Raw genomic sequence first — 10,615 nt, forward strand, 5'->3', positions numbered from 1 at the left:
CCCCCTTTTTTCTTTTTTACTGCATTCTTATCTGGATTTAATTCTGGTATTTATACTCTCGAGGTGAGGAAGATCACCATGACTAGTTAATAATTGTTATATTCTATGTATGTGAATTTATTAGTTATCTCTGAAGAAGGCTCAAAAATGAGCCGAAACATGTAAAGCGCTTTAGTAAAATAAAGAAGTTTCACGCTACGATAGTCGTGCTATTTGCGCAACATCTCCCGCGCTTGACTCCTACTGCCCTTGTTCTTTCATTGTTTTTAGATAATAATGATTTAATACTATTATAAAATATTATTATTCCATATAAGTTGTAAAATTGATGTGGTAATTGAAAATATTGTAACGTAGACATATGTATTCCTATAATCTATATAATCTATATAATGTACATGACTTTATAACGCATAAATAAACAATTATAGATAATATTTAGAAAATGACAATGCCAGGCTGTTGCGTGCCAAATTGTAAAAATTCAGCGGCTAAGGAATTTCTTATGAAATATAATATTTCATAAGAAATCCAGACAGAAGAGCTTAGTGGGTTGTAAATATTCCACAAGCGAATTGGATACCCATGGATTCCAGCTGTATTTGTGAGGTATCATACTTACATTTACTTAACAGCCAACTTCCTAGGCCACTATTCGTAGTCAAATTTTATATTTATTCAGATTAGACTATCTGAAATTCAGATTAAACTATTTTCAGATTCTCTTTACAGCCAATGAAACGAACTGCATAGTATCTGAAGATACTTATACTAATAGTTTATTAAAATATAGTTTATATTATATACATGTAAATTTATAATATACATTATTAAATACATTTTCATGACATAACTGAATATTTTTCTCTTTTTCAGGTTTAAACACAAATCTTTGCATAATGCATAAAATATAAGAAAATCAATCTAAAGTCTTTTATTTTAGGAAGAAAATGAATCCAGATAACACATGCAAAGTCTTTAAAGACTTTGATTGGTACAATTTCTTATGCATTATGCGTATAGCTGTAAACGACGGAAAAATTCTAAAAATAGTTAAAAAGTTAAAATATAGTATAATGATTAATAAATGTCGATGGCTATAAATGTACCTTTCACTATTATTTGAATGATATTTTATATATTGTGCTTCGATTTTAAAAGTTAAGTAAGTGTTCCATACTGTTATTAATACAAATAATACTTTATTAGACTAATTGACACTGTTTTTGTCGTATACTGTGATTGTATACATATACTGTGTGTATATATTCTAAATTTAAATTTGAGACAACATTTATCGAATCTCTAATTACTCTTGAATCAATAATATTGGGATGTTGTCTCAAAATAAATAAAATATAGAATACAAAATAATTAAAATATAGAGTACAATTATAACCAATATGCAACGAAACAGTATCTTATGTTTATAAAGCATTATCTGTATTAATAAATAATATTACTTATTTAGCTTTTAAATATAAAATATCTGTCGTTCAAATAATTATATTGAAATAACTATATGTTTTTTTCATGAATTTTATGTAATTTGGTCAAAAGCATCATTATTTACAGTAAAAAAAAAACTAGTTTTTTACTTGATATTTTTCTCCGAAGTAAAAAATACCGTTTTTTTAAATTGCTAATTATGCGTTACGCGATATGCAAAAGTCTGTGCCTGAAGCTAGAGATCCTCAAGTATTCTCTAAATAAAATCATAAAGTGTATTCTCTAAAATATTCTCTAAATAAAATCATAGTGTTCTCTAAATAAAAGTATTCTCTGAATAAAATCATACATGTGAACATTGCGCTTTGTATTATACATTACGTTTTTCTTACTCTCTTTGTTTTTAATATGTTAATATCTTCTACATAGTAAGTATACTCACAAAATAAAGATGCGACAAACATAAATTTAGCGAAGTGAATATCATATATCACTTAGTTAAATTTATGTTCGTCGCGTTTTATTTTATGTAAGTAGGAATAAAATACGGTTGCGCCATTGGTTGCGGCATATTCTTGCAACGTAGTCATCAACCAATCTCGTAGCGATTTCAAGTCGCGCATCTCTTACTTGAGGATCTCTAGAGCTACCATAATTAATCGTCGAACCATTCGGACGATCTGATTGGCTCCGAATGTGACGTCACACATTGACTGCGCAGTGGTCTACCACCGGATGCCCAGGTAGAACACAAAGTCATAATAAGATCAAAATGACATCAAGAAGTTATTTTAGGAAAAATCATAATGATGTCATTCGATACATTTTTAATGATGATCGTAACGAATTATTGACAATGATTTTTAGGTGACTTTTTTGTTGGGTATAAAGTAACGAGGCAAGTCGTTTCACAGTAGTTTGCAGCTTTAATTACAACACACGAAGTGAAATAAAAAACATAGTCGCATTACACAAAAGATGCCGGGCGAGAGATATAGCGAACAGAAGGGAAGTACATAAAGCAAAAGGTGGCACACTCGACCATAGACTTCCTAACTAACGAGAACATAACGCCGGTCGGTAAATCATCTAATGGTAATACGCGCGGATTGTTAAACAAAATCATTTAAATTCAACACGCCCTTCTCAATCCGAGCGAGATAACAAATAACGGTAATATCGCAACTATGTATGTCGAACGTGTTATTCTAACCCTAGGAGTTCTGTACATTTGTAATGTTTAAGTTTTGGCAAAGCCTTAGTCAAAATATCTGCTGCCATATCCGCTGTCGGGACGTGTTCCAGACGCAATTTGTCGTCCCTGATAGCTTGTCGTACAAAGTGGTGACGAATATCAATATGCTTGGTACGGGTATGCATGATGGGGTTTTCTGCTAGGCCTATAGCCCCACGATTATCGCAGTAGATCTTGACATCCGTTAACTCTTCCAATCCAAGTTCGGTCATGGCTGCCGAGAGGTAGATCGCCTCTTTTGCAGTTTCCGATAGTGCCATATATTCCGCCTCGGTTGAAGACAAGGCCACAGTGCGCTGCTTCACCGATTTCCAACTGATGGCTGCTCCACACATCAGGAATGCGTAACCGGTGTACGATCTCCTATCGTACTGGCAACCTCCCCAATCGGCGTCGGTATATCCCATGATAGGACCATCGGAATGTCTGAAATGTAAACCGTAATTAATAGTACCACGGAGATATCTTAACACCCTTTTGGCGGTAATCCAGTGTTTCTCCGTGTGGCAATGATTGAATTGCCCAAGATAGCTCACTATGTAAGCAATATCTGGCCGTGTAGCTACTGCCAAATAATTTAATGCTCCAACTAATTGCCTGTAAGGTCTATCAGGACTTTTCTCACTCAGTTCCTCTTCGTACGTCTCAACTTTCTTGCTACTAGGATCGGCCGGAGTTGAAGTAGGATTTCCATGTTCCATGCCGAATCGCCTTAGGATACTCATTATATACTCGTGCTGAGAAAGTTTGATACCGTCTTGACTTTGAATAATCTCAATTCCTAAGCAACTTCTAGCTTTACCTAAATCTTTAATAGGTATTTCTTTAGATAGCTCCTGGATGATGCTTTCTGTCCATTTATCGTCTTCTGAAGCCACCAAGATATCATCCACATAAACAAGAGCTAGCAATAATTTTCGATTGTGCCTGGCAGTATATAAGCATGGATCCGCTATGGTGGGCTTAAGTCCCAACCCTTTTAATATTCTATCCAGGTGGATGTTCCATTGTCTTCCGGCCTGACGAAGGCCGTACAAGGCTCTCTTGAGTAAACATACTTTATTACTGTTCCGAATACTTCGGAGCATATACTTAGCCTTCTTTTCCACATCTCCACTTATGTTTCTTCGACTTATTTCTTCTAATATCATCAGCAATGATTCAGGAATTTCTATGTAGACAGGTTCCTCCAACTTGCTATTTAAGTATGCCGTTATTGCATCTACTTGTCGTATATTCATCTTTAGTCTCGTAGATAAAGCCATTAATAATCTCAATGACTCAAGTCTTGCGACAGGAGCAAAACTTTGTTTATAGTCGATTCCTGGTCGCTGACTAAATCCTTTGGCTACCAACCTTGCCTTTCTGCGTGCTACGTTACCATCTGAACGTAATTTGTTTGTTAAGACGAATCGACTTCCGATGACCGTTTCGCTTGTGGGTCGATCTACGACCTTCCATGTATCTCTTATGAGAATGTTACTAACTTCGTCTATCATAGCATCTTTCCATTCCTTAGCCTGTGGGCTGTCTAGGGCTTCCTTTAAGGGAACTTCTGTTGTGGTTGAGAATGACTGAGCCAAATTTGCCTCATAAAAGATCTCCTCTTCTTCGTAATCCTCATGGGATTCAGTTTCTGGTAGGCTCCGCTCTTCAGCGTCAAATTCTTCATCTGTCCCATTGTTACGTTCGCCCTTTTGACCTTCTACACTATGATGACGGTTTAGTGTACTTGTACTCCTCAAATGATATTGTTTCCTTGGTCGGCCGCGAGATCCGGTCCTCACTGTACGTGGGCGGCCTCGCGCTCTGCGTCCTCCTTCTTCTAACTGCTCAGGTCTTGACTCTGATGTTGAAGGATTCTCCGCATCATTAACATCCGTCACCGGTTCTATCTCAGGGCTTGTTTCCCTTCCTGTATCATACATATCGATGCTTAACTCTCTTGGATTACTTCGATTGATCGGTCGAGTCTCTTCCAAGAATTTGACATCCCTTGAAGTCACTACACACCCTCGTGTCTGGATCCATATTCGGTATCCTTTAGTAGTGTCAGAATAACCCACTAGTACTCCTTTTTCTCCACGTTCATTGAATTTTCCTCTTCCCATTGCTTTATTAAGTACGTAGACCTCGGTGCCTATTGTACGGAGATGTCCAAGTCGTGGGATTCTGTTCTTCCATATTTCATAAGGAGTTCGCCCATCCAAAGTTTTAGATATGCATCTGTTTCTCAAATAATTAGCTGTATTTATAGCTTCAGCCCAAAAAGTGTCATCTAGATTTCCTTGGAATATAATACAACGTGCCATCTCGACGAGAGTACGATTCATCCGTTCCGCAACCCCATTTTGCTCGGGTGTATACGGTGCTGAAAGACGACGTTGAATTCCATGTGTTCTGAGAAAGTTGTCGAATTCCTCGTTGCAAAATTCTTTGCCGTTGTCGGATTGAAGATATTTAATCTTTTTACCTGTGATTAATTCCACGCGCGATTTATATTCTTTAAATGCCTTGAGAGTGTCACTTTTATGTTGTAGGAAGAAGACTTCTGTCCATCTAGTACAATCATCTACCAATACCATAAAGTATTTAGCACCTCCTTTCGAAGTGGTTCTCATTGGACCGCATAAATCGGCATGTACAATTTCTAATTTGTCCTTTGAGCGAGAATGTTGTTCCTTAAATGGCAGTCTTGTCTGTTTTCCTCTAATGCATATTTCGCAAGGATCTTCAACGTCTCCTGATTTAATGTTGATACCCTTTATTATTTGTCTCTTGGCTATTTCTAATAGACAATGTTTATTAACATGTCCGAGTCTCTGATGCCATAGTTTGAAATCATGCATTGATCCATCGCTGACTACACCTGCCGTTTCACTGGCTTCACGGACGTAATATAAGTCTCCTACACGATCGGCTATCATTTTAATATTTCCTTGAGTATCTTGTATGATCGCTCTGTCTTTCTTGAAAACCACTTCGTGATTACGATCAGTAATTTTGGATACCGATAAGAGATTCATCCTGACGTCAGGTGCAAGTAGCGTATTCTCTAATTTAATTTTTCTGTCTCCCCTGCCATCAGATACCATCACGCAGACGTTGCCTCTGCCTGTGATTTTTGCTGAGTCGTTATTAGCCAGATTCAATCGTCCTTCATTTTCTTGAATTGATTCTATAAACATGGTTTCATCGCTGCAGATATGAGAGGTGCATCCACTGTCTAAACACCATCCAACCTTATTGTGTTTCGCAACCACGTGCAATGCTGTATCTTGTCGCTCGTGACGAATATGAAATGCATCCTGTGCTGTGGTCGCATTATCTTCTCGATCTTCTTTCTTCTTAAAGCAATCTCTTGATTTGTGTCCCATTTTTTGACAATTGTAACATCGAATCTGTTTTTTGAACTTAGACTCTTTTCGTTCCAGTTCGCTCTTATTATTGCTTTCATTTCTCGGAGGATAAGTTTTCTTTTTCTTTCCTTTCCAGATTACCATTGCATCTGTATTATTGTGAGCTTTCTGCATGCGAGCTTCACTTTCCTCTATGATTTTTACTTTCAAGCTCTCGGCACTCGGTAATTTATCATGTGACTCTATAGCACATCGAAAATTTTCATAGCTAGCGGGTAGGCTGTACAGTAGCATGATGCTTAGTAAGTCTTCGTTGATCTGAACATCCATGACATTTAATTTGTCTACAGCGTCAAAAAACTTCAACAGATGCTCTCGTACATCCTGACCTTCCTGTAATCGTTGCAATGTCAATTGCTTTAGTAATGTTGCCTTTCGTGCCGGGCCTTTAGATGCGTAAATATTCTGTAGCTTTAACCAAATCTCGCGAGAAGTCATGCATCCGCGTATATGTTGCAATTCATTCGGACCAATTGATAAAATTAAATCAGACTTAGCCATTTTGTCCTTGCGCCGCCACGTCTCCGCCGCTCTCACAGACTGCTCATCGTCGGTTATAATTGACATTTGCGTCTCCTCTCCGTTAACGTACTTCCACGTGTCATTTTTGGTCATCAATGCTTCTATTTGCATGCTCCAGGAATCATAATTATCCTTGGTAAGTGCTTCAATACGCACATGATTTGCCATGTTGCTTTCCCTTTTTTTTTCTTTTTTGCGCGGGAGAAGAAAGGAAAACGCGGGAGAGTCTAACCTCACGATCAATTCTACGCTTGCTCGTACACGATCACGTACACTCTTTATGCGCGATCTGGGCCCATAACCTGTTGGGTATAAAGTAACGAGGCAAGTCGTTTCACAGTAGTTTGCAGCTTTAATTACAACACACGAAGTGAAATAAAATACATAGTCGCATTACACAAAAGATGCCGGGCGAGAGATATAGCGAACAGAAGGGAAGTACATAAAGCAAAAGGTGGCACACTCGACCATAGACTTCCTAACTAACGAGAACATAACGCCGGTCGGTAAATCATCTAATGGTAATACGCGCGGATTGTTAAACAAAATCATTTAAATTCAACATTTTTAACTATGTATGTCGAAAAATAAATTACGATTACGTCAAAATGATATCAAAATGATGTCAAAATGACAAGGAAATGATGAAATCATGATAAACAATTGAGTATTATAATCATTTTCTACTCCTTTTGATATTATTTTGATGTCCTTGTGATAGATGAGATAATTTCAGGGGATGGAGATACATTCCGATATGACAATGTTGAAGTATTATGTTTTTCCGCAATTACTGAAAAAGACAATAATAATAATAGTTATACACACACGCGCGCGCGCGTGTGTGTATGTGTGGATGAAAACATAAAAAATTCAAAACTACTTTTTAACGTAACAAATAGAACCTGTTTTATATTCCAGAAAAGAGTTTGAAATGAAACATTGCTTTAATTACTTTATTGCTCTGTCTCTCTTTATTCAAAGATCGTGAAAATGTATTTAAGAGATAAGACTATATAACTTACTTTATATTGATTGTTTAATACGCGTATTTAATAAATATGTAGCGTTGTAAACACTGGAATACTAAATAATGTCCGATTAATTCTTATTTTCACAATAATGTCCGTTATAACTCTAATGATGTGACTCTACGTCTGTAAGTGAAATCATAAGTAATCCATATTATATCCCAATGTTTATTAACTGTTTATTTAGCATTAATTATTCATTTGAAATGATGATTTGAAAAAACACTTTTTAAACGTTTATTTAACGTTTATTAAATGTTTATTTTACATTAACTATTCGTTTGAAATAAAGGTTTAAAGAAATATTTTTTTAACTTTTAGTAAATGTTCATTTCACATTAATTATTTGTTTGAAATAATGGTTTAAAGAAACATTTATTTAATGTTTATTAAATGTTTTTTTAAACATTTATTTGTAGTTAATTTTATATAATAATACTTTTTATGATTCGTTTTCAAAATAACATTTTTTAAACGTTTATATGAAATTTATTAAATGTTGGTTTTTTGTTATTCATTTATTTAAAATATTTTATTTAATTAAAAAAATATTTATCTAACGTCTATTATAAATATGTAAAAAATATTATTTTCTAAAATTCAAATTAATAAAAAACGGATCGTAATAACAAAATAATCACGGAAAATAAGTTAACAACACAATATAATTGCGTTAAATGTACCATATGTGGACAATTAGAACTGTGTGCATCGATAGTTATAAATGGCGTAAGTAAGGGATAAGATACGAGACTCATAATCCTGAAGTCCCAAGTTCAAAACCCGGCCAGGAAGTGAAAAAGATTATAAAATATAATTAAAAATTAGAATTAATTAATAAAATTAGTTGTCTAAGATTTAGGCACTGTTGATGAAAAAAAGAAGTTAAAAAAATATTCTACGTTATTTTTTCTAATTTTGTTCAAATAATTTTAACATTAAAAAATGTTTTTTTAACGTTAAAAAATGTTTTTTAAATGTAAAGAAAACTTTTTTTATTAATAAAAAAAGGATCTATTCCATTATTTAAACATTTTTTAAATATTTTTTAAATGTTTTCTTGCAATGAAAAAAATGTTTAAAAACGTTTCAGAAACATTTCTTTGCTGATTAATATGTAAGAAACGTTCCTTAACCTTTAGAAGGCCGACATTTTTGCCTTGAAATTTTAAATTTTTTTAATGTCAAATTCATATATATATTGAATGTTTATGTTACGAGGAGTTGATGAGTTTTCCGCTGGTCATTATAGTGGCCAGTCCGATCCGCAACGGGATGGAAAATTTTCATTTTTTGTTTTTAGTATTCTTAAATGTTTTTGATGTCGCAGAACACGTTTCTAAAGTCAGATTATCGAAATTTTATGTAGAAATAGTATTATTTACCTAGATAAGTCTAAATAAGTCGAATTGTGAATAACATAGACATTTACGTACATATGAAACTTTCCTTTAGCGTAATCCAGGATTAACGACGTGGACGTAGAAAGTTATGTAGTTCCCTTTTTTTTCGTTTTTTTTATATTTTGTATATTTTTATTTTTTTAATTTATTTATTTTTTATTTGTATTTATTTTTTATTTATATTATTTTTTGCTAATTATCATTTTCCACCTATCAAGTGAAAATATTGAAATTTATGGCAAAATCTGTATTATATAAAAATCTTCAAAACACATTCTCAATTATATTAATGAAATAATAGCTGAATATTCGATGGGCTACGGTGTGATTCAAGTTATAGACTTCTGTTACTGACCACTATAGTAGCCAGTCCGGCTCTCTAAAGGTTTAATAGCATACTTTATTCGAGAATAATAATCAATTTTAACGCTTAATATTTCGGTTCGCGGGACAGAGCGATGCTTATTTCTGCCAGATTCTTTCATTTCATGCAAAAACGCGTCGAATAAGCCCAATTTTATTGATTTTTGAACTGCGCATGCTAAACTGTATAATTACTTTTTCATACTCTAAGGCTACATGTGCATGTTTTACTAATTTGCTTCTACAGTGATGTATTAATGTTTGTTTATTAATATTCAGATCATCACCCTTTCATCGCTCATGGATTTACAACTTTCCACGCGAAGCGCGGTTCCACATAGGTTTCCAAGTTTGCATCACGCAAAGTGAGATATACAAGGTCTGTTTTTTGTAGCTGAAACTAGAATACATTTTTGGAACTTAAAGTAAGAGAAGCATATGTTTGATATTTGTCGAAAGCGAAAAAGAGTTCTAGTGCAGTCTAGTGCAGGAACAGAAAACAGACCATTAATAAAAAAAAATTGATTTTGAGGAGGGAGGTGAGAACCTTCCCTCGCACATATATGTACTTAACGATTGCGAAAGGGGCAAAACCTTCCATAATCGCTAAATACATATATGTGTTAAGGGTTTCCATCCTCCTACCCCTGCCTCGTAAAACCAAAATCAATTGTTTTTATTAAATCTCGCTTTGCGTGATGCAAACTTGGAAGCCTATGTGGAATCGTGCTTCGCGTAGAAAGTTAATTGTAAACCTATGAGCGATTCCACAGTTTACAACTTTTCGCAAATAGCAAGAGTAGAGCAGGCTTTCGTTTTCAGTGAAAACGCATCGAATGAGCTTAATTTCATTAAAATTGGAAGTAAGGTAGCTTTCTAACTAATTACCCTTTTTTTTGCTAGTGATGAGATTTCACTATAGCCCTTATTAGTTTTTCAACAGGTTTATTACTCCAAAAAAATACAAATATAGCGCACAGCTTAATATCCCTATAAGCGCATAATATTATTTAATATTAAATAATATTTTAGGCATATTCTCAGAATATTAAATATAACATTTTAATAATATTTTACTAAAATTATATAATATTAAATAATATTCCTGAAATATTAATGGATGGTTATATGTCCACTCCTAATAATATTATATGATTATTAAAAGTAACATTT

Source organism: Mycetomoellerius zeteki, unplaced genomic scaffold (assembly GCF_001594055.1).
Source record: "Mycetomoellerius zeteki isolate Tzet28-1 unplaced genomic scaffold, Tzet1.0 scaffold88, whole genome shotgun sequence".
NCBI lineage: Eukaryota > Metazoa > Arthropoda > Insecta > Hymenoptera > Formicidae > Mycetomoellerius > Mycetomoellerius zeteki.